Genomic DNA, 22,433 nt, shown 5'->3' with positions numbered 1-22,433 from the left:
GTGGAGGAGGCATCTTTGGCCTGATAATATCAACATCAAAATTGACTAGCTTCCCATTCCAGTCTTCTACTGCTTTATGCAGAGTCAACTGGTATTCTTGAAGACACCAACATTTGCGAGACTTTGGGCTTAATATACTTGTTTCATTTAATCCCTGGGGTAGGAGGGTGGGTAGGTAGTGGGAGGAAGGTATGAGTCTCCCCGTCTCAATTCACAGATGAGATGCTGACATTTTCATAGAGTAGTTAACAATATGCTAGTTACCATCAGGACCACCATCACCGGATTGGAAGACCAGCCAGACTGACAGCAAACAGGGGAATATCTCAAAATACGCATTTGAACAGGAATCAAAGAAAAAAAGCCAGAAACTTATATTAACAGCAGTAACGTAACCACCTTCAGATGATTAAGCAGCCTTTAAAATGCAAAGACCAGTGACCAATTAAGGCTGGAACTTTTGATCTGTGAATTTGCTAGTAGCCTTGAATTATTAAATTAAAAGCTAAGAGACACAAATAACTTCATTAAGTTGATCTCTCAATAGACAGCAATAGATCTATTAAAGACAAATTATGAGAGAGTAAAAAGCCTTCCCCCAAAAGGGCTTCCTGTTTTTCTTTTATTTTCCTTTGTAAAGTAAAAAAGAGCTTTTTTTTTTCAAAAAAGAGTGTACAGTTTAGACTGTACAATGTTGCAGTCTTTCCTCTTCCAATTTATTTTATCTACGAGAGGTGTAGCATTTTATCCAGATGGGACCGGCATAAAATCTTCTACAGTTCAGGGAATGGGGGTAGAGGGGTGAAGGAAATATACAAAATTTGTAAGATACACAAATATCTTACAGCTTTGTAATGTTTACAGAAGCCTGTGACCATATGAACATGTTGTTCGCGCCTCTCCCGGGTTTTGGAAGGTGCCATGCAGGTGAGGGCCCTGGATCTTCCATAGGATGGTGAATGTGCCTTCCGTCTCAGATTAGGAGGCCATGCTCACTAGAACGTCACTCCAGCATCAGCACCCTGTTTTCCAGTGAAAACAAATGGTCCACCAGGGTCAAGTCCCATTTTTTCATGTTCTACCATTTAGGGAGATACTTCTGAGTGTTACAAGTTTTCAAGAGAAACGAGAACAAAGTAGCCTGGATGGAAGCTCAAGTTTGAATTTACTTCAAGTGAGGAGATGGAAGAAAATTTCACTCTGCTATTCTAAGTACGTCTAGGGCATTCTAGTTTTTTCAATAAGCATGTCTTATTGTTCTGGTTTAAAATAGTTATAGCGGAAGTCTTCATCCTAAGGAAAAATGACTAAGATACATTTTTTAATTGATGTATAGTTGACTTACAATGTTAGTTTCAGGTGTACAACAAAGTGATTCATTTATACACACACACACACATACATATATATATTCCTTTTCATATTATTTTTTCATTATAGGCCATTACAAGGTATTGAATATCGCTCCCTGTGCTGTACAGGAGGTCCTTGTTGTTTATCTATTTTATATATAGTAATGTGTGTATATGTTAATCCCAAACTCCTAATTTAATCCCTCCTCCCCTTTCCCTTTTGGGAACCATAGTTTGTTTTCTATGTCTATGAGTCTATTTCCAGTTTGTAAATAAGTATCCATTTGTATCCATTTTTTTAGATTCCACCTATAAATGATATCATGTATTTGTCTTCCTCTCTCTGACTTACTTTACGTAATATGATCATCTCTAGGTCCATCCATGTTGCTGCAAATGGCATAATGATGCATTTTTTTAGACTAAATATCTACGCAGTTGCCCTCCCTTTCCCCAGGTAATTAGCTCTGAAAGTAGTTTGGCTTCCAAAGCAGGAACTCTCAAAATGTCAGCAGGGGAGAGGGTGGAGCATTGTGTAATTGCTACCTTCCCTCTACTTTAACCTCTCTGCCAACTGTCAGAACCACCTAGGCCTTTGGGAAAATGTCTTCAGAAAAGCCAGGTGCCAGCTCTCCAATGCCAGCACGATTTCGTAGGGAGACGTCCTAAAAGTAAAAGTAATGCCCTAGAGAATTATAAGCACCACCTGGGAAGCTGTTAGGGATGGTTTCTGAGGCCCACCCCTATACCCACTGAACCAGAAACTCTAGGAGTGATGTCCAGTCATCTGCACGGGGCTGACACACTTCACGTTTGAGAACTATGTCCTGAGAGAAAATCTCCTTGGCTGAAAGCTGGCATTTTACACATCTAGTTCATCCTTATTACTCGACAATGGCTCTAATTCATGGACTGTGCTCTGTGATTAATTCCTCCATCAGGTGTTACAAGGGCAGCCTTTTCGTCCTGAAACCTCTATGTAACATAAGGGAGAACTACAGGTTTATGAAAGACAGGTCTGTGGGTATTTATTTATGTTTCCTTTGCTTTTTTTATTTTTCATTTTTAAGCACAAAAAGGGAAATGAAATTAACTCCCACATGCCAAAACTCATTACCAAAGAAGCCTGGGAAGGAGATTCTGGAAGTAAGTTAACTGATAACAGAAAGTAGGCTTATGACCATGGTACCCAGATGTTGGGGTTTCAGGAGAAGCAACATTTAAAAAAAATATATTTTATCTTCCTTCTTTTCCTTTCTTTTCTTTTTTTTTTTTTTTTTTTTTGCTTCCAAATAAGGACATTCCACTTTTTAAAGTCTTTCTAATAGTATCACCATTTTTTTCCCTAAAATATTTTAGTACCAAAAAGCAAGGTATATATTTCCAGTAATATTGAATGGTCCTTCCCAAGGAAACACTGTTGGCAAGTTTACGTGAACCTTTGACCACAGATTATAAAACTTTACTGAGACAGTGTAGGTTCTTTGCTTGAAAAGAGGCCTTTGACAATTAAAAAGAATATGTCTCAAGACTTTCACAAATACCTATGTTTGCTAACTAACATGCCTTGTTTGTTCGAGTATCTGGCTCTCCACTGAAACCCAAGTCCATCCAAGGCCATTCATTCCACAAATATTTGAGTCCCCACTTGTGAGTCAGACGATGTTCTCCATGTGGAAATGCTGCCGTGGTCCCAGCTGCCAGGGCAGCCCAGCCCTCAGAGCACTTCTGCTCCAGGGGAAGAGATGGACAATTAAGCCAACACACGTGCACTTTCAGGTGGTGGCACCTGCAGGAGGAAGAATCCAGCAGGGATGGAGAGAGGGCGTCACGAGCTGAATTGTGTCCTCCCCAGAATTCATACGTTGAAATCCTAACTCCTGCCCACTGGTAGGTAGCTCAGAGCATGCCTGTATTTGAAAAGAGGGTCTTTAAAGAGGTAACTAGGTTAAAACAAGTTTATTAGAGTGGGCCCTAATCCAGGCTGACTTGTGTCCTTATGGAAGTGGAGACCAGAACACAGACACACAGAGAGAAGACCTGTGAAAACCCAAGGAGAAGACAGCTGTCTACAAGCCAAGGAGAGAGCCTTCAGAAGAAACCAGTCTCGCAGACTGCTTGATCTTGGATTTCCAGCTTCTAGAACTACGAGAACAGAAATATCCACTGTTTAAGTCACCCAGTCTGAGTTTTATGTTATCGGTGCCTTAGCAGACTAATACAAAGAGTCTCAAGGATGGTTTAAGAGATGGTCTCTCGCAGGGGCGTTTGTGCACTTGACATTCAGTGCAGGAGCAAAGCATGCATACATTTGGTGTTGCGCCCTGCAGACCAAAGGACCAGCTCAAGTTTCTTTCATACAGAGCCTTAAACCACAGACTGGCAACCTTTTCAGCTATTCCTACAATGTCTTTATCCCTTGATGGCCGTTTTTCACAAAGAAGCCAAGTTGAGAGTTGGGTGTTAGCTCATCAGCTAGACAACTCAACCAAAGACATGACTGTTCCCATAGATTTTCATAGTGAAACTTGTGCCCCAGTAAAAATTCTAATGTCTGCAAGCCATCCTCCTTCTGATATGCTCAGAAATTATTGTAGTCTTAAAAGCTCCATCCAACTACATCAGTATCCACTTTTATAACTGAATGGGTCCATTTTGGGTACTCTATTTTATGTGGTTGCAGAATGCTATTATTTATTTAAATGTTGCACAGAAAAGCTATAGTCATTGCCAGTTATAAAGTAACTATTATTTCTAGTCCCATCTAGACTTGGTTTGATTAAAAATGCTGGTGTCTCACTGTTAGGCTGGTCCTTTGATGCCAGGTTATTCTGGTTTCTATTTCAGGTTTTTAATTTATATTAATAACCACACCCTTTAGTGGTCAGACTGCTGTTATGTGTGTTCCTGGCCATTTGGCATCAGAAGTTGTCAGTCTGCATTGCAGTGCTATTTTGAAACTCATTCAAAGAGGCATTATTCTGCCCTTCTTCCCCACAGGCTGAAGCCCCGCTCTCATCTGGGAACTGCCCAGCGAGAGCTGCAGGCCAAATCTGGCTTGAATTTATCCAAAAAGTGGCCTTAGTGTTCACATTTCAACACTGAATGGGCTATTGAATTCCATCCACTACCACCCCCAACCAACCTCTTGCCTGCTTGGAGGTTGACTGTCTCCCACAAACAAATTTGTAGTTTTTATTATTATTATTAACATGTTGAAATTGATAAGGTGTTTCTCTTATGCATTTAGTGAGACAGCATTAAGGGCTAACCACGAAAGAAGCCATTTGTGGTAGCATTTTGGGGTGGCCAGTCTATTTTTGAGACATAAATATGGTCCAGTTTATTCATCCATCAGTTGACCCAATTTTGAGTCCAGGATGAGGTAAACCAAGACGCTTTTGACATTGCTCAAGTGTATCAAGACCTGTTTCTTCTGCAAAGTTTCCTTGGGACACATCGACCCTCATGGACTTGTCCCTTTCAATATGGCCATCAAAATTATAGTTGTGATTAAGTATTTAGTATTTCATACTCTCTGATTTCTTCTTAGGTACGCATTCTGCCTTCTCGAGTTGGCGGAGAGATGTTTGAGGTCAGGGAAACAGGGGATAAGCCCCTTCTGAACCATCCTGGCTTCAACTGAAATAAATGCACAGCCTGAAAAATTGAAAGTTTTGTTTTATTTGGCGGACATTTCTGAGGACTCGAACCCCTTCGAACCCAAGATGACAGCCTCTCAGATCGCTCAGGGACTGCTCCGAAGAGCAGCTAGGATACACTGGAGTTTTACAACAAAAGACCAGGTAGTTGGAACATTTAAAAGATTACTTGTTAACTAAAGAAAACCAGGCATCTCAAGTTAAAGAATTTAGCGCTTTTTTTATATATGGGAGGAAGCAAACATTTGGACTCATTGAATTCATTCCTTTGACAAGCCCCTAGCTCTCTGGGGTCAGTAACCTGTCCTTTCTTATTCTGAGTCCCCTCAGAGTGCACCATGGTGAGTGGCTGCAGAGGCCGGGCTGCAGGCTTGTCTTCACTGTGGGGTGGGGGCAGCCGATGATGACTTGATGGCTTCAGCATTCCTTGTTTACTGACATGGTTTGCAGTATTTTTCATTCACACTGGCCTCTAGGAGTTTGCTGCTAAGCAGTAAGGAAGCAACTAGAGATTGTTGGCTGGAAAATGAATGAATCATTTTCTTTGCTGAGAGCTTTTGCAAACATTTGTCACTGTTGGTTTTTCGCCTTGATTTCAGGTTCCACTTGCGTTACGTCCCATGGAGCTTGGTGTATGCGCTTTATTTTTTTAATAGCATATAAAAACCTTGAGGAAAGATTGTAAAACAAGCATTTAGAGCAATACCCTATTCTCGCAGCAACTTTAGGAAATGAGATGGTATTCTTGCCCCCATGAAGACAAGCATATGCTCACTTTTGAATTCCTAAGGCTGACCATAGTGCCTGGAAGATAGAGGATGCTTAAAAAAAATTATTGAATAAATTCATGTGTAAATGATTTTTAGAAGATTTTAAATAGCAATGAGTATTGTTATTTTTTTTTATCCCTGCAGAATAACACCACATACTTCTTCCTGGAATGAATCCCCCATTTCTTCATACGTAAAGCAATGTATTTTGTTGCAATGCTAAAAGGTTGACTCTTTCAAAAGGTATACTGGGAAAGAGGCAGAAAACAAGAGAATAGACTAACCTGATATACATGAGAAAAAAATCAAGAATTTTTAGGATTGGATGCCTCATGGGGAGGGCCAAGGTGTGAAGGAGCCCGCAGGGGAAGAAAAATTCAAGCAACAAAGTTGCAGAGAGAGAGCCTGTGGGGAGCGTGGGCTGGGGCCGGGGCAGAGCAGTGTGGGAGAGGAGCCTTTAAGGACAAATACATCTAATATTTTAAGTTGTTTTCTCTGTGATATGGTGAAGTTATTTTTCACACCACCCTGGTCACCCCAAACTCTCAATAAACTCTGTGCATTCCTAAAAGCCTACTGTTAATGCTGCTTGTGAGAAAAGCAAGGAAACGAGATAGAGGTCCAAGGTGTGCAGAAATGAGGCAATGGCCACTGTGGCTGAGATCTGCTGTTGTGCAGACATAGAAAGTAGGATCAAAAGAACCTAATCTCCTGGGAATTCAGAGAAATTTCAAAAGGACCTATTTATGCAAATAATATGCATAATTTTAGGAAAGGGTGTTCAAGTCAGTTTTGCTAAACCTTCAAACCAGAGAGTCACATTAGTTGATAATCAGGCTGCAAATGAATTAATGTTTATTTTATACTGATAATTTATTGCCTAAGAAATGAATATATTTAAAGTATAATTTTTCTAGTTACAACAATCAAGTTCAAGGTAAAAATGTTCTAAAACTTATATTAGCAAAAAGAAGAAATATGAAAAATACTCGTAATCCCTTGCCTTAAATACAACTACCATTTGTAGTTTGTTATTTTTTTTGTTTTTTTTTTACCCCCTGGTCTTTTTGCCCAGCTCCTTAAATTGTGGCTGCCCTGCGTGACTTAAATACACTGAGAATGAGGGTTGCAATTCCCAACCTCATCTTCAAGAAGCCTTGGACATGTCCACTTTTTCTCTTAAAACTTTTCTTTGCCAATTAACCAAGCTTGTTCCCATATAGAGGAGATGCTAGTTTCCTATAAAAACCCATCCTAGACCAGACTGTAGTTTGTCAACACATACATGTGAGAGAGCTTGGCCAAAATCAGCAGGCTGCCTCCCCAGACTATAACCCCAGTCTTATCCAGAAGAACCACCTAGCTGACTTTCAGACTCATGAGAAATACTCAGTGCTTATTGTTTCAAGCCAATGTGTTTTGGAGGAATTTTGTTACATAGCAATAGCTAACTGCTACATCTTATTTTATAGAGAAAATTAACTTCATTAAAAATTAAATTACTTCCTCATGTAGCATGTCATATAAAAACAGAATCAAAACTTTAATCTATGTTTTCTACATCCCAGCATGAGTGATTTCTGTTCTAATACAATTCTTTCTACAATAGTTTTCATCCATTCCTGTTTTTTTTTTTAACTTAAGATACTGTATCTAATTTAAATTTCTCTTTATACTTATTCTTGTAGCTTCAATATAGGATATATTTTTTTCCTATGTATTAAATGTATAAACTACTTCTTTCTCAAATGTTTATGGGTTTTTTGCTTTGTTTTGTTTTGTTTTTTTTGGTAGGCTCAGGTATTTTATTAGATGCTATATGTTCTCTGAATGGTTCTGTTAACTTGAACTCAAAATTAATAAAATAACATTTACTATCTGCTTCTACTTATACACACACCCAGCATGGCTCCTTGACTTCTGCCCCAACCCGTGACCAAAGTCTTGAAGCCATCTCTAACTTATCCATCTCTGTCATAAGCCATCTGTTAACACAGCATGGATTTCTCCTTCCAGGTATCTCATGTGGTCTTTTTTTTTCCACTCAAGTCCATGACCACACCGCTAACACAAGTTGTTTCTACCTGTATATTGATGCTTTCACATTTCACCCCATCATCTTTCTAGTGGGAGAAAGAGGAAAGCTCTCATTTCCAGATTCCTTTTCAGTTCTAGATGTGGATTAGTTCTGTCACTCGGATGCTCTTATGCAGGATTTGGAAGGCAGTAAGGGAAGAGATGACCTTTGTCAGACCCCTGACTTCTTTTTAGCTGCAAATTAGACTGTGGGAACTAGGTTCTAGTCTCCATTCTCCACAAGTTCCTAAGTGTTGAGGGCCAGCTGCAGCTGTGGACTCAGAAATATTTGCTTTGCTGTCAGCTCCCTTCTTTAGTGTTCTGGAAGCTTCCCTAGGTGGCCAGCCGAAGTCCCACCCCTTCAATGCTTCCAGTGATTTTGGAAACACCTAATTTCTCATATTAAATCCCCTTTTCTTTCAAATGTGTAGAGTCATTACTAAGAATTTTTTTTTAAATATAATGAAAAAAAAAAAAACATTCTAGAATACAGGACTTTGTCCCCCAAAATGAAGAATAATGTTTTTATTCAAATGTCACTCCATCATTTATAGTTGTACTTCTCTGAATATAACTATACCAGAGCCAATTAATTATTGGTGGAAAATGAAAACCCTCACCCCTAAAGCATCATCATCTTTAGAAGGGGCCTAGATTCGTGCATTTCAACCAGCACCTCAGGGAAACCTATTCTCCCTGAACCATGACAATCGTTGATTTAAAGTAACTCTGCAAGTGTTAAACTTCAAAGAAAATCTCAACAAATAGAAACTGTGTGTGTTCCATTTATTAACCCACACAATTAAACTAGATATTAATAACAAAGTGTTACATCATAAGAAGCATATCATTGAGAAATTTATGTATCCTCCCCTCCAAATTATTTCAAAGAGGAAAGGAAAATGAAATTACAAGCTTTTTAAACAATAATATACATTGGATGACTATGTACCATCGGACAACGAACATAGCCAAAGATGTATTCAGAAGGAAATTTGCAGGTGCAAACACTTATGTTATTAAATGGGAAAAAATGAAGTCAAAGAAAGAAGTTAGAAAGAGAGCAACAAAATGGGAACCAAAGCAAGTGGAAGAAAAGGAAGAATAAAACTAAGGCAGTATTAATAAATTAGAGAAAGAAATGAAGTGAAACTGAAATATTAGTACAAGAATTGATATTTGAGGGAAAATATACTAAAAACTGTCAAATCTATTCACGAATAAAAGAAAATAAATACAACAAAATAAATACAAAAGTTTTTTAATGAAAAAACAAAATAATATAGAAAACTTTCTGATACTTGAAACTATAAAAAGATTAGAAACTTTTCTGAGGGTGTATAAATCATCAAAATAAATTCTAAAAAGGTTTGTATACGTGTGCATGCAAACAGACAAAAGATAAAGGGAAAATGACAACAGTTCAGTGATTAACCTCTAAGTAAGATGCCTACATGATTGTATAGATGTATTTCTTTCTCATTTTTCCCATAGTATATAAGCTATTTTAGGGCATGTAAAAACATGGAAGACTTCTCAATTTGTTTTTAAAGGCAATACATCCCTGACACCTAAAAACTAACAAAGATGACAACAAAAGGACAATTCTAGATGCATCTCAACAATTAATATTATTAAAAAGATTATTGTATAAAATCCCATTAAATCAAGTACATTTCCCAGGAGAAGAAAAAATAATCAGGAATGATTTAGTCTATTTAGGCTTAACATAAAACAATATACTGATATCCATAACACCAATAGATCAAGGAAGAAAAAGTACATGATTATTGCAATAGATTTTGAGAAGTCACTTGGAAAATTCAACACCATTTTAATGCAAGTTATTTTTATTGTGTTTGGAAGCTTCTTTCCATGTTCAGTTTTCTATGTGAAATGATAGCAAAACTCACGTTTATTTATACAACAGTTGAGGTGTGCTTTTTAAGTTCAAGTAAGAGATTAAAATATCCCCATGTCACTGCTACTAATTGAAATCATTTAAAAAGTTTTCACCAATATCACATTCTTTTTAAAAGGTGGCAAAAAAATTTTTTTAAAGATAACGTGAACTACCAAGAACCTTCAAAAACTCAAATCAAATGTTCTTATACCTAATAAGAGATTTTCATCAACGAAACAAATATGGAGGACATATTAATATTTATAAATATTCCATTTTCCTCTACTTCTGAGTGCCTGGCTTCCTAACTCCCTTAAGGGTAGTCATGGCCATGTGACAAGCTGCTGGCCAATAAAATGTGAGCAGAAGTGACCCATGTATGTTTTAGGCTAAAGCGTTTATTTGCCTATGCTCAGTTCTCCAACTGGCCTTTCCCTGGCTAAGGCAATTGCAATTGTGAAAGCATTTTTGGATATAAAGGTGCCCCAAGGGCAAATCCAATCTGGTCACTGAGTCAACACACGAAAGGTAACTTTCCTGGAGAATTGCCCAGACCTGCAGAGAGCTCTGCATGATGACGAAATAGATGTTTATTGTGTTGAATTAAGATTTGAGGGTGGTTACTGAAAGATAACCTGTCCCAGGTAATGCAATAAATATTAAAAAATGAACAACTATCTTACATAATAGTTTGACAATACAGAGGAAATACAGTTAAACAACACAGTGGGAAAATCTGTCACATCAAAGTGAATGTTAAAATAAATATTTAAGCATGAACAAAAATATTCATGATTCTTTTAAAGAAACATAAAACTTTACTTAAAATATGAGTTTAATAAATGGAAAGTCATACCATATGACAGGAAGGGAAAACAATTTTATAAACCTGTCTACCTTCTCTCAAGTTCACTGGTAAATTTAACAAGTTAAATTAAAATTTCAAAGCAACTATTTTTTTCCTAAACTTAACAAAATCATTATAGAATATATCTGAGAGAATAAAAAGTTGAAAATAACTGAGAAATTTTTAAAAGTAATGATCAAGATTTGTGCTATTAAATACTTGGAGAAAATATTTGCTGGGCTTATGTATAATAAAGAACATGTAACCAAAATTTATATTAGGAAAAAACCTCTCACGACTTAATAATGAAAAGGCAACCCAATTTAAAAATGCACAATGATTTGAACAAAGACATCACAAAAGCACATGGATAATAAACACATCAAAAGATGCTCAACAGCAGTTGCCATTTGGTAAGTGCAAAATAAAACCACAGTGAGATATCACTACTCACACCCTAGGATGGTTAAAACTTTAAGAGACTGAAAACAGCAAGTGTTTGCAAGGGTGTGGAACAGTCAGAACCAGTGCACAAAATGGTAAAAGCACTTTGGAAAAGAGATGACAGTTTCTTGTAAAGTTACACGTATACTTACCATATGACTCTGCAATTTCATTCCTAGACATTTTTCCAAGAGAAATGGCAACATATGGCACACAAAGATTTGTACAGGAATGTTCATGGTGACTCCAGTCATGACAGCTAAAAATAACAAAGATCCATCAACATGTGAATACCCAGATAAACAGACTCTGCTATAACCATACTGCTCAGCAATGAGAGAATAGACTATTGACCAATGTAACAGCATTATGCTGAGTCAAAGACAACAGACACAAAAGAACACATACGATATAATACCACTTATGGAAACTTCTGGAAAGTACATGAGGGAAATTTAGGGTGAGTGATTGAAATGTTATGTATCTTGATCATTTACATTGATAGCAATGCATTAAATAAGACACTTAAATAAGTGCATTTTTACATATAAATTACACTTATGTAATTTTTTTAAAATGACAGTCTACCGAGATGATCCCAGCTTTCTCGACCCTAACGCTCTATGGTATGTGGTCAATAATTTATGAAAAACTAAGTTTTATAATGTTACCTGCCCCAACTCACAGACATAGATAACAAACTTATGGTTATTGGGGGCCGGGGGGGAGGGGGTGGAAAGGGATAAATTGGGAGCTCAGGATTTGTAGATACGAACTACTACATATAAAAGAGATATACAGCAAGGTCCTACTGTAGAGCACAGGGAACTGTATTCAATACCTTGTAATAGCTTATAGTGAAAAAGAATCTGAAAAGGAATATATATATGTATATGTATAACTGAATCACTATGCTGTGCACCAGAAATCAACACATTGTATATCAACTATTCTTCAATAAAAAGCCCTCCCGCAAAATGCTATCTGTCCCAGAAGGGTTCCCTCTAATGCCTCCGATTTTAGAAGGAACAAAGTCTTGAATCCAACGAACACACCGCCAGCGGTGGAACACTGAGACAAGAAGAGCAGAAACGCTACCACCCCATCACACAGGGAAGCACTCACTCTACCATTCCGGGGAGAGAACAGCTCCTCTTCTTCAGTTGACTCTTGATTCCTAATTAGACAGAAGGCCCTACTGCTGAATTAAAGGGGCAGCAAACCATTCCCGCGTTGCAGTGTTAGCAGAGAAGCACCTGCTTTCTGTGTCCAACTTAGCTGTCTTCAGACTTAACTTGATTCTTAAAAACGTCTAACTGAAATGGAATGTATATGACAGAGAAAGAGCAATCAGAGTCAGACACCAAGAGAGAGAAAGGAGAAAGGAGGAGAGGGAGGGCAGGAGGGAAGATGGGGAGATGGAAGGAAGGAAGGAGGAAAGGAAGGAGGGAAGGAAGGAAGGAAGGAAGGAGGAAGGTAGGTACGTAGGTAGAGAGGGAGGGAGGAAGGAAGAGGGAAAAAAAAAGAAGGACAGACAGGATGGACTAGAGCATCATTTAATAAGTCGGAAAAATAAAAGAAGGCAGATGAAACAGGACAGCCTTTGTCTAAAGCAACTCTGTTTGACGAGCTTAAGGCTACTCTTTGCTGTCACTGTTCATCTGGGAACTTTTTTGATGATGTCATTCAGAAACCAGGGAGGAAAACCAATTCGTCTTTGGAGAGGCAAAGTTGTCAGCTGTTTTCTTTAAAGTCTAGTATTTAAAAAGACAGCATTAGAGTCCAGAAAGTCCAGAAACTGAATCCAGATTATTTTGAAGTTTTCTTAACCCTTTCCCACCAGCATTTTTTTATAACTTCACAAAATTTTCTAGGGCACCACTTATAGGAAGATCTCTTTTAATCAAAATTTAAATAATCTACACATCATTCATTAGCAACAGGCAAGGCCAGTGGTACCTACAAGTCACGCTAGGTCTCTTTACTTGTTCTTTCTGCAGACTGGAGACCAATGGGAGCTCTTCTTCCAGACTTGGGAAATTTTCTACTAACACCACTAGAAAGTCCAAAGAGGCCATAAGGAACAAGTTAAAGGGAGGGGAGAATCGTGGCGAATGCTTTTGATAGACAGGTCAGAATTAAGTTTCTTATAATAGCTAAGTACCACTTCTGACAGCCATGCTAGATTCCTGCGTCCATCACACCTCGGCTCAGGCTGAGCCAACAGCACCATAAAGGAAACCCGTGGCTGTGTCTTGAGGCAATTAGATCAAACACATGGGAGAGGTGAGGGGCTCTGGCTGGGTCTGCAATTGAAACATAGGCCGTAAAGTCCTGGAAATGAAGGTTTCTCGGCTATCAAACCAATGATTGCCACATGCCAAAACATAAACCAGATTGCATCATGAGCAGGTTTTTCATAATTTCCTCAAATTAGGTTTTTATTAATGCCTGTCAACAGCAAATGATAGGCATGTGTTGCATTAGCAGCGGCCATCGGCCATGCCAGCCCTGACATCACAGCTCATCTAAGCCTTACAGTAGCAAGCCAAGGACCTGTTAGGCTCTCTGTGGATAAAACCTCAAAGAGATTGTCAAAAAGAAAAAGTAGTTGAGTTAACATTTCATCATGAATGGTGCATAATTGTTGTTGAATGTGGTTTTAAATAAATTAAATGGATTTTCATCCCCAAATGAAGGTTCTCACTTTTCTCCATTGTTTGCAGACAACTTGATTTAGTGCAGGGCTTCTGGCATCTTTCTGGGCTATTTCAAGGGTTCTGGTCTATTTACGTTCTATGCTCCTTTAGCTTCTCACACATAATCATGAAAGACTAGTTGCCTCCAAAGGGGATTCTGGTGATGTGGCTGATTTCAGAGAGGCAATCGCACGGTGGGCTTCCAGACAGAAGAGCTAGAATGCTACCATTTTTAAATAAGGTATTCGTCTGACAATGAATCAGCCAAGTTGATGATTTCAGCTGTCATGGAAAACAGTGAAATAGAGACAAAGATACTATTTTACCAAAACCAGAAATGCTTTTTTATTAATACCATACATCTAAAGCCCACAGTTAGCATCATTTTCATTAGAGAAAATAGTTACATGCAAAGGATTCGACTCAGTAAAACCTCGACATCTGTGGGGACATGAGTGCTATGAGGTGGCCAAACCTCCAGGAGAAGGAATCCTGCCCACAGGAGTGAGATCAGAAGACCAGATAATGAACGAAGGATTTACCTGGACTTCAGAGTAAAGAAGGTGGATTTAATGCAAGGTACCCAAAGGTAAATCCCTAAACATTCCCTATCGTGGCATGGTGGTAACAGAATTTTTAGCTGATTATTTGAAAGAAGGATGTCTTATCTTGGATTGTTATAATAAAATGTGTTGGATCAAGTAGCTTAAACAACAGACATTTATTTTCATAGTTCTGGAAGCTATGAAGTCCAAGATCAAGGTATCAATCCATTTAGTTCCTGGTGAGAAGTCTCCTCCTGGCTGGCAAGTTGGCTGCCTTCTTGTTGTGTCCTCACATGGCAGGGAGAGGAAACGCTGGTGTCTCTTCCTTTTCTTATAAGGGCACTAACCCTTTCATGGGGCTCCACCCTCATGACTTCATCATAACCTAATTAGTTCCTGCTTCCTCATATCATCACATTGGCGATTAGAGCACCAACATATGAGGGACACATATGTTTTGAGGGACACAAAACACTCAGCCCATACAAGTGACTTAAATGGAAGACAAGATGGAAACAGGAAAAGGCAGCTGGGAAGTAAGTGTAATAATACAGAGTAGCACTGAAAAAAGCATGGATTAGAGTTGTGGTGTAGAATTGGGGTGGGTGGAAGATAAACCTATATGACATTTCAAAAGAATTATGGAATGTAGTGATTATCAACAAGAAATTACAGATCAACATGGGTTACAAATGACTGAAACAAACCTGTGCACTGAGGTAATCATGCAGTTTTCTTGCTGGTTTTATTTTGCTTTTTGTAGCAATGGGAAAGGCAGATAGGTTTGCCTAGTTGAAGATACACCAATGGGAGAGTCCACTCTTGGTGGAATATTTTTAGCCAAGAACATAGGTGAGAGGATGAAGTGTGTGACACACACATTAGGATGCATGCTGACTCAGGAATCCCTTCTACTCCAAGGAAGGTCTCCTCCACCACCAATATGTTTGTGATTTAAGTGATATCATTCCACTGGCCACGGTTGATTGAATCATCATCTCAGGGTTCAGATTTAAGATCCAACAATTCAAGTTAATCTCTCTGAGTGCCTTGAACTGAAGATGGGCAATCCCAAAAGTTAAAAGACACAAAAACAGAGAAAGCTTGTCACCAGAAAAAAAAAAAAAATAGGGTACAAGACATAAAAATGGAATACAGTCATATCTAGGTATCCACGGGGAACTGGTTCGAGGACCCCCAAGGATACCAAAATCCATGGATGCTGAAGTCCTTTATATAAAATGGCATAGTAGAGTCAGTCCTAGGTATCAGAGGTATTTCAATCCAAGTTTGGTTGAACCTGTGGATGTAGAACCCGGGGATACTGAGGACCAACTGTAGATCCTCAGATGGTCCTCAGGGGTGAGCAATTACGTGTGCCAGTGAGAGAGAACACTGAGAAAGAGGCCACCTTGGGTCCCGTCCTCTTTCCTAGCCTTGGGTGCATCCCTTTTCCCAAGATCTACCATCCCTCTCCATCCTTTTCCCCTTTCTCTTCCTTTTTCCTTTCTGCTGAGATAGCTTCAGTCCAATCCTATTTAAGACAAGAAGAGACACTTGACTGAGACAAAGTGGTAGATAAGGAGGTGAACATACGAGACTGGATAAACATTTGAGGATAGCAAAGACTGGAGAAAATGAGATAAGCCAAGAAGCAAGAGATCCAGCAAAAGTTGTGTTTTTGGAAAGTGGCCATTATAGTAAAGAGGCGAGGGCAGATTCCAAAGGGAAAATTTTATAACGATAGTAAACTTGAGCGTTATCAAATATTTCTTTTTTCCTTTTGGTGCTGATAGAACACTTGGATAGAACTTGAAGGATGGATTTATTCCCCAAGTAGTGCAGAATTCCAAATGTTGATGTAAATCCTCCTTCTCTATCAGAACGAAATTCTCAAAAGGCTTTGTTGGCTTAGCAGCCAGATTCCATCTCTTTCTCATCCAATGTCTTTCTGTCCCGTTATTGTTCAGGGAATAATTTCTGGTGGGTCTTTACATCCTTCAGTTCCCCATCATCTTCCACATTGTGGTCATGGCCACAACTTTATGAGCAACTCTTCAGGTAGATAAAGGTAGTCACTGGAAATCAATCAGTCAGACTCTTCAAAACGTTTGGCAGGAAAGTATCAAATGATTGACTAAAAAAGTGATTTATTCACTCTCATCCCTGTTTTTCATTAATACAGAAAATCATGAATTGACTGTAACAAGCATGACAACACCATTTAAAATATACAGAAAACTACATTGGCATGCATTAAGAAGTAACTACAATTCAATGGCAAATTTAATTTTTCCACACTGAATAAAGTTGGCATATTTTCAACTGCCTGCTATTCATGTAAGCACATTCTTACCTCACTGGAAAGCAGGAATTAAAAAAAAAGCAAAACTCCCTGAAGGCAAGATTGGACCCTCTTAATAGATCCGGTGTATCGATCATTTGAGTGATACTGACAGCTAAATTGAAAAGGAAATATTTACATTCCTCACCTTCACCAAACTATCACCACTCTGTATCATCCCACAAAGTTTCCAATATTTTAAATTGCTAACATTTCCAAAAGGCAGCTGTCTCTAAGGTAGATTGCAAGCCCTGTAAACAAAAGTAATCAAGTATCAACCAAATTAATTCCTTCCTATTTTTAAAAGCTTTTGCAGGGAACCCTGCAAATTTCACAATGCTAAGTAAGTATGTATAATGATGGTTAGCTTTGTGTGCATGCCCACAACGCTTTTAATTGATGAAAGTAATCCAATTTGCTAACAAGTAAGTAAACTTGGGAAGAAGGAAGGAGAGAGGGGTACTAAGTTTTTAAGTGCCTGGAAGAAAATAGTTTCTTGTTAAATAGAGTTTCTTTTTAAATGAACAAAGCACATATGGCATTTGGATGGAATAACAAGTTAGAATTGAAATATAGGTAATTTAGAATGTTTGGGGGTTTGGGGGAATAAGTGAGTTTACAGAATGCAGGACTCCTTTTCCCTATACATTAGAAAGTAAAAAGTTGAAGAGTCTTTGAGTGCTGAAATAATCACCTTAGCTTTGTGTGGTGGTAGGAAAGTAAGTTTCCAGGAATCCTCAAAACTTTCGAAATTCCTTTGTGGGTTTTTTGTTTGTTTGGTTTTTTTTTGTTTGTTTGTTCATTTTTTTTCCAAAGGAAAGTTCAAGAGTGAGATCATGATCTCAGCTTCATCACTCTTCTATGGCAGGTCATCTCAGGCTCCAGGCCAGGACAGGAGTGGCCATGAGAAGTTGAATTAAATAACCAAAATGGTGGATTTTTGATCTGTTGTGAAGTATACTCTAGGTAACAAGTAATAGTAAAGAAGCCAAGATTTTGAATGAACTTTCTCTTTCTCTCTCACAGGCACACATTCACAAAAATAGAAGCAAATTTCTTCCTATAGCACCATCATTCTGTCCACTTTTCATAGGGACATGTTTCCTTGTACGGGAGGTTGGGGGAGGGGGTTATATGCGTAGCACCAGAGCCAACTGCCAGAAACTACCTTTCTTAAGAACCCCCTGGAGAACGTAATTCACCTGCATGCTACTACCAAAAAGAAGTTTCATCAGAGAGAATTCAACCCCCAAATTTTCCTCTGGGGAACCCTGTACTGTAACTTGACTCCACTGAGCCCCATGCAGAGCCCAGAATATCTTTGGATGGAGTGCAGCTGGGGCCTAGAACAACAGTCACAGTGATCTACAAAAAAATTCATTTATTAAGTGAATTTTAAATACAAGGCCTTTGGTCTGGAATAATATATGGGAGTTTCTTGACAAAATACAGTATATGGATGAACATCTCATCACAACAACAAGCCTTGGAGCAAGTTAAATTTTAAAAGTTCAGCTCTTCCTTCTGTCTGGCTCCAAGCCAGAAATGGTGCCTTCTTTACTTCCAAAGCTCATTTCCACCTTGAAAGGGGGTGACATTGCCCTAATTGTTGACAGGAAATTGAGGCTGAGATAAATTAATGAAACTAAAGTCACTCAGACAGCAAAGAGCCAAACTGGGATTGGGGCCCCATGTATGAGAAAAGCTGATGGGTATTTCCACTGCTTCATGCCACTTTCCAAACAAAGACCTCGGGTGCATCCATCTCAGACAATCACAGAATTTTAGAGGTGATGGAGATTGTAGGGATTATCCCATCACCCTCTTTGATGAGTCAAATTCCTCTCAAACTCTTATGTCCTGAACATAATTCTCTCCCACAAATCTGGTCTTTTCCCAGTGTTCCCGGTCTACGAATGCCATCACCATCCACTAGGTCATTCCATCCAGAAACCAAGGGTCCATTCTTGAGGACATGTTCTCCTTCCATTTTAAATCTAACTCATCACCAAGTGCTGTCAATCGTGTCTCTGAAATATCTCTTCATTCTGTCCACCCAGAGCAGGCAACCATCATCTCTTGACTGGTCTACTGCAATAGCTTGGCCTGGTTCCTCTCTTGGTCTTCTGCTCCAAGTTCTCCACCAACCTTTTTCCATCTCAGATCTGACCATGCCGCATCCTCGTACCATGTACCTCACTTCTGTGACCTTATCTCACTTGCTCCCTTGATCCTTGGCTGTCCATCTTCCAATCCCATGCCCTTGCCTTGCTTCCTCCCTTGCACATTCTGTTTGCTCTACATTAATTCGTCATATCTCAGCTCACGACGTCTTTCCTCCCTGAATGGGTCAAATCCCTTCTACTCGCTCAGACTGCTGTCTATTTCTGGCTATTGCAATTTTACTGCATCAGTGTCACTTGACTGATGCCTCTCTCCCCCAGTTGACTCAAAGCCCTGTGAAGGACACGTGCCACTTCTCTTTGCTCACTTTTGCATCCTCAGAAGCTACCAGAGTTCATGCCATATGGCAGGCGATCAATAAATATTAATTGAATAAATCCTCCCTCTCCATTTTATAGATCATAAAATTGGGTCCCTTTGAGGGTGAGTAAATCTCTCAAGGCACACAGCTGGTGAGTGGCAGAACTGGAACTTAAACCCACACGTCCTCCCTCAAGGTTCAGCGTACCTTCCCCTTTGCGCCCCATCCCTTCCCGCCAAAACACACCCTTCTGCTCACCCTTACTCCTCTTCCTGTGCCTCATCCCCAACTGACACATGCCCACACTGGCTATATTTAGAAGGTACAGTGTGGCCAGTTCTTCACAGAGCAAAGATGGCAAAGATTGAAAGACTTGGTCCTCAATGTCACAAGCACAATAAACAGTTCCAGTTTCAAAAATGAATCCTCAGTAACTCCCCAGATCCAGACCTTTCTTCATCTTGGCAGGAGGAGGATTTTACCAACCTGTCACTACCCAATCAATTATTGACTTCAGCAGGGAGGGAGATGATAAGTGTGTCCTTCTAGCACACAATGGAAAGTGAAATTAATCTAATTAGTCTGAAGGAGCACTTCAATGCCGCAGTGATAGGCACTAGATGCTGAGATGAAAGAAGGAAACACAGATGAAAATTGATGGTTATTTTCAGTCTAGTGTTAGGTTGGAGGTAATTTTCTGAGATTTGTTTTATCATTAAAATTCCATGCGCTAATGAGACCCAACTGTTTAACTCCTTAAATACTTCCAGACACACATAAACACACACACGCACACATGCACACTCGCACACACACACAACTTCGTAACAGGTAAATAAAAGGTCACAAAGGTTGCAAACAAATCAGTTTGAGCTCCTGTATTTCTTCTTCAGTTCTGGTGACTCTGCAAGGTGGCTTTTGTTCGGTGTAAAAGATGTCACCAGAATGACCAAGATCTATTTGGGTGACTTGTGGTGAACAGTGGCTTGTGATGCATCCTTGCAGTTACACAAAAACTATTTCTATCAAAAGGCTAACTCTTCAATGAATTATCCAACACTCCAACACCTAGATCTGCCTTATGGCTCTCCCCCTCCATGTATTGAAAATACCATAAGCAGTTGGCCTCTGTTTCTAATTAATATGTCACTTTCAAAAATTTCAGAAGGAACAACGGAGGGATCAGTTAGGAGTCTGGGATTAACAGACACATACTACTATATATAAAATGGATGAACAACAAAGACCTACTATATAGCTCGGGGAACTATATTCAATATCTTGTAATAACCTATAATGGAAAAGAATCTGAAAAGGAATATATATGTATTTATATTTACATATGTATAACTGGATCATTTTGCTGAAACTAACACAACATTGTAAATCAACTATGCTTCAATAAAAACATTAAAAATAAATAAAAAATATTTCAGAAGGAAGCTGCCGGAACATTATTAAGAACTAGTGCCCGGATTTCGAACATCTGAAGTGAAACTCAAGCCTGTTTAATAATAGTTTGTATAATAAAATATTCATCTCATCATATATTTCCCATCATAGAGGATGGATCCTAATGTCATTTTAATATTTTGCCGACTAAAATAAAATTTTAATTAAGGCTAAAGCTCTATTGCCTAAGGAAAGCTAAACTGTTTAAAATTATTAACTGCTTGAATACTTGTTGCTATACTACAAGCCGCCATAAAAGAAAAGAAATTAAGTACTCGAGGGATTAACGCAATTTTGAAAGCTGCACTCCCCCCGCCCCCGCCCCCAGCCCTCCCCCTTTTAGATACGCCCAACTGAGCCCTGACTATGCTGCTCCGCTCAGCCAGACTCCAGCTCTGTGGCTCTTTTAATAACCTGGCTTTTCAAGGCCCTGCTCCTGAGAGCCTTTTCATTCCTGCCGCACTACCTACCAGCAAATTTCCTGCAGTTGTTCAACAGTCCAATGCCTCCCTTTCTTCGCTGCTGAAGCATTTCATTGCAGTTTCATCGACGGGGTGGTGTTCTGTTACAGCGGAATCAATAGCTCAGCGCTTCCCCGCGCACCGATTAGCTTGTCACTCAGGGCCTGGGGGAGGTAGTGTAAATCCCAGAGTACCAGGGGCCGGGGGTTTGCACACGGAGGAATGCCAGCAGCCCCCGTGGTTGGCTACCACCTGTTGCTCCCCCACATGTGCGAAGTGAATTAACTTTTTTTGCTGCAGCACGCCTGAAAGGTCAACTGTAATGGAAGCCTGAAGCTTTTGGAATATTTTAACTCACGACGGAAAAAAAAAAAAAAAAAAAAAAATCCACCCAGCTCTTCTTGATTTGTTCCTGGTTCTGGGACCAAAAGGGAATTGATTCTTTGAGACGCTAAGTTGGACAAACAGGTTGGCGATGGGGGGTGGGGAGCAGTCAGGAAGGTCACATAGGGAGGGAGGCGGGTTTCTTATTTTATTTTTCAAAGTAAATGGCCTGCCTGCTTCTTGATTACACATTAATGGAAAACAGTTTCCACCGTTAATGCGAGCGTGCAGGGGGTTTCCGTGCAGGGTGTGTGCGCGCGCGCGCGCGAGGGTGGGGGTTTCTTGCTCAAACTCTTAATAAACGTCTTTGATAATTGAGGAGTCACACGCTCCTCCAAAAGTTGGACACACTGGTTAGTGAAAGGTATTTAGAGAGAAACACAAAACAACGATGCTTAATCGTTTGGGCCACACAACGAAGGAGCTAAGAGGGGATTGGGTAATTATTGCCTATATACGACATGATCATAAAGGGATGTTCCATACATATATATATGTTTGTGTGTTTTTAAGAAAGCCTCAGATTCCACCGTAGAAAGCTGCAAAATCAACCACTTCAGGTGTCAATGATGCCTTCCAGTCAACCTCAGGAAATCTTTTTACGGTTATTTATTATCCAAATCCACATCACCCCAGACCACAAAAGGAAATTCTGTGCTTACTATATAAAGGCACCAGGTCTGAGAAAGGTTTGCTTTCAGCACTTGGAGTTTTCTCTCAAAACCTCCATAAACTCACCACAAACCACAATGTAAACCAGCACACTTCAGATATGACTTGTTAACCTAATTCCCCCAAATTAATTCACCCATTTTAAAAGGGATTTCGGACTAATGGTGCAAACAAAAGCTCCAAAGCCATGAGAACACCCATCTGAATGCAAAGGTTGGCAAGGAAAATATATCAACCTTTTGGAAAACACACACACACACACACACATAAGGCAAACACTGAATCCTACGGTGCCAGATGTAACTTTTTTTTTTTAAAGTTTAATTTAATTTGATTG

At 39.3% G+C, this 22,433-nt stretch overlaps 1 long non-coding RNA gene across 1 annotated transcript; it reads right to left on the bottom strand.

The window, feature by feature from the left end:
* Positions 1–5,012: 5,012 nt before the first annotated feature.
* LOC123619091 (uncharacterized) lies at positions 5,013–21,457 on the bottom strand. Its single transcript, XR_006727629.2, has 3 exons — positions 21,050–21,457; positions 11,207–11,313; positions 5,013–5,681 (listed from the first exon to the last, which is right to left on the bottom strand). It is a non-coding gene; the product is annotated as an uncharacterized LOC123619091 (long non-coding RNA).
* Between the last annotated feature and the right edge of the window lie 976 nt (positions 21,458–22,433).

Source organism: Camelus bactrianus, chromosome 27 (assembly GCF_048773025.1).
Source record: "Camelus bactrianus isolate YW-2024 breed Bactrian camel chromosome 27, ASM4877302v1, whole genome shotgun sequence".
Taxonomy (NCBI): Eukaryota; Metazoa; Chordata; class Mammalia; order Artiodactyla; family Camelidae; genus Camelus; species Camelus bactrianus.
The sequence above is the reverse complement of the archived record's forward strand: the minus strand, read 5'-3'. Positions and strand labels throughout refer to the sequence as shown.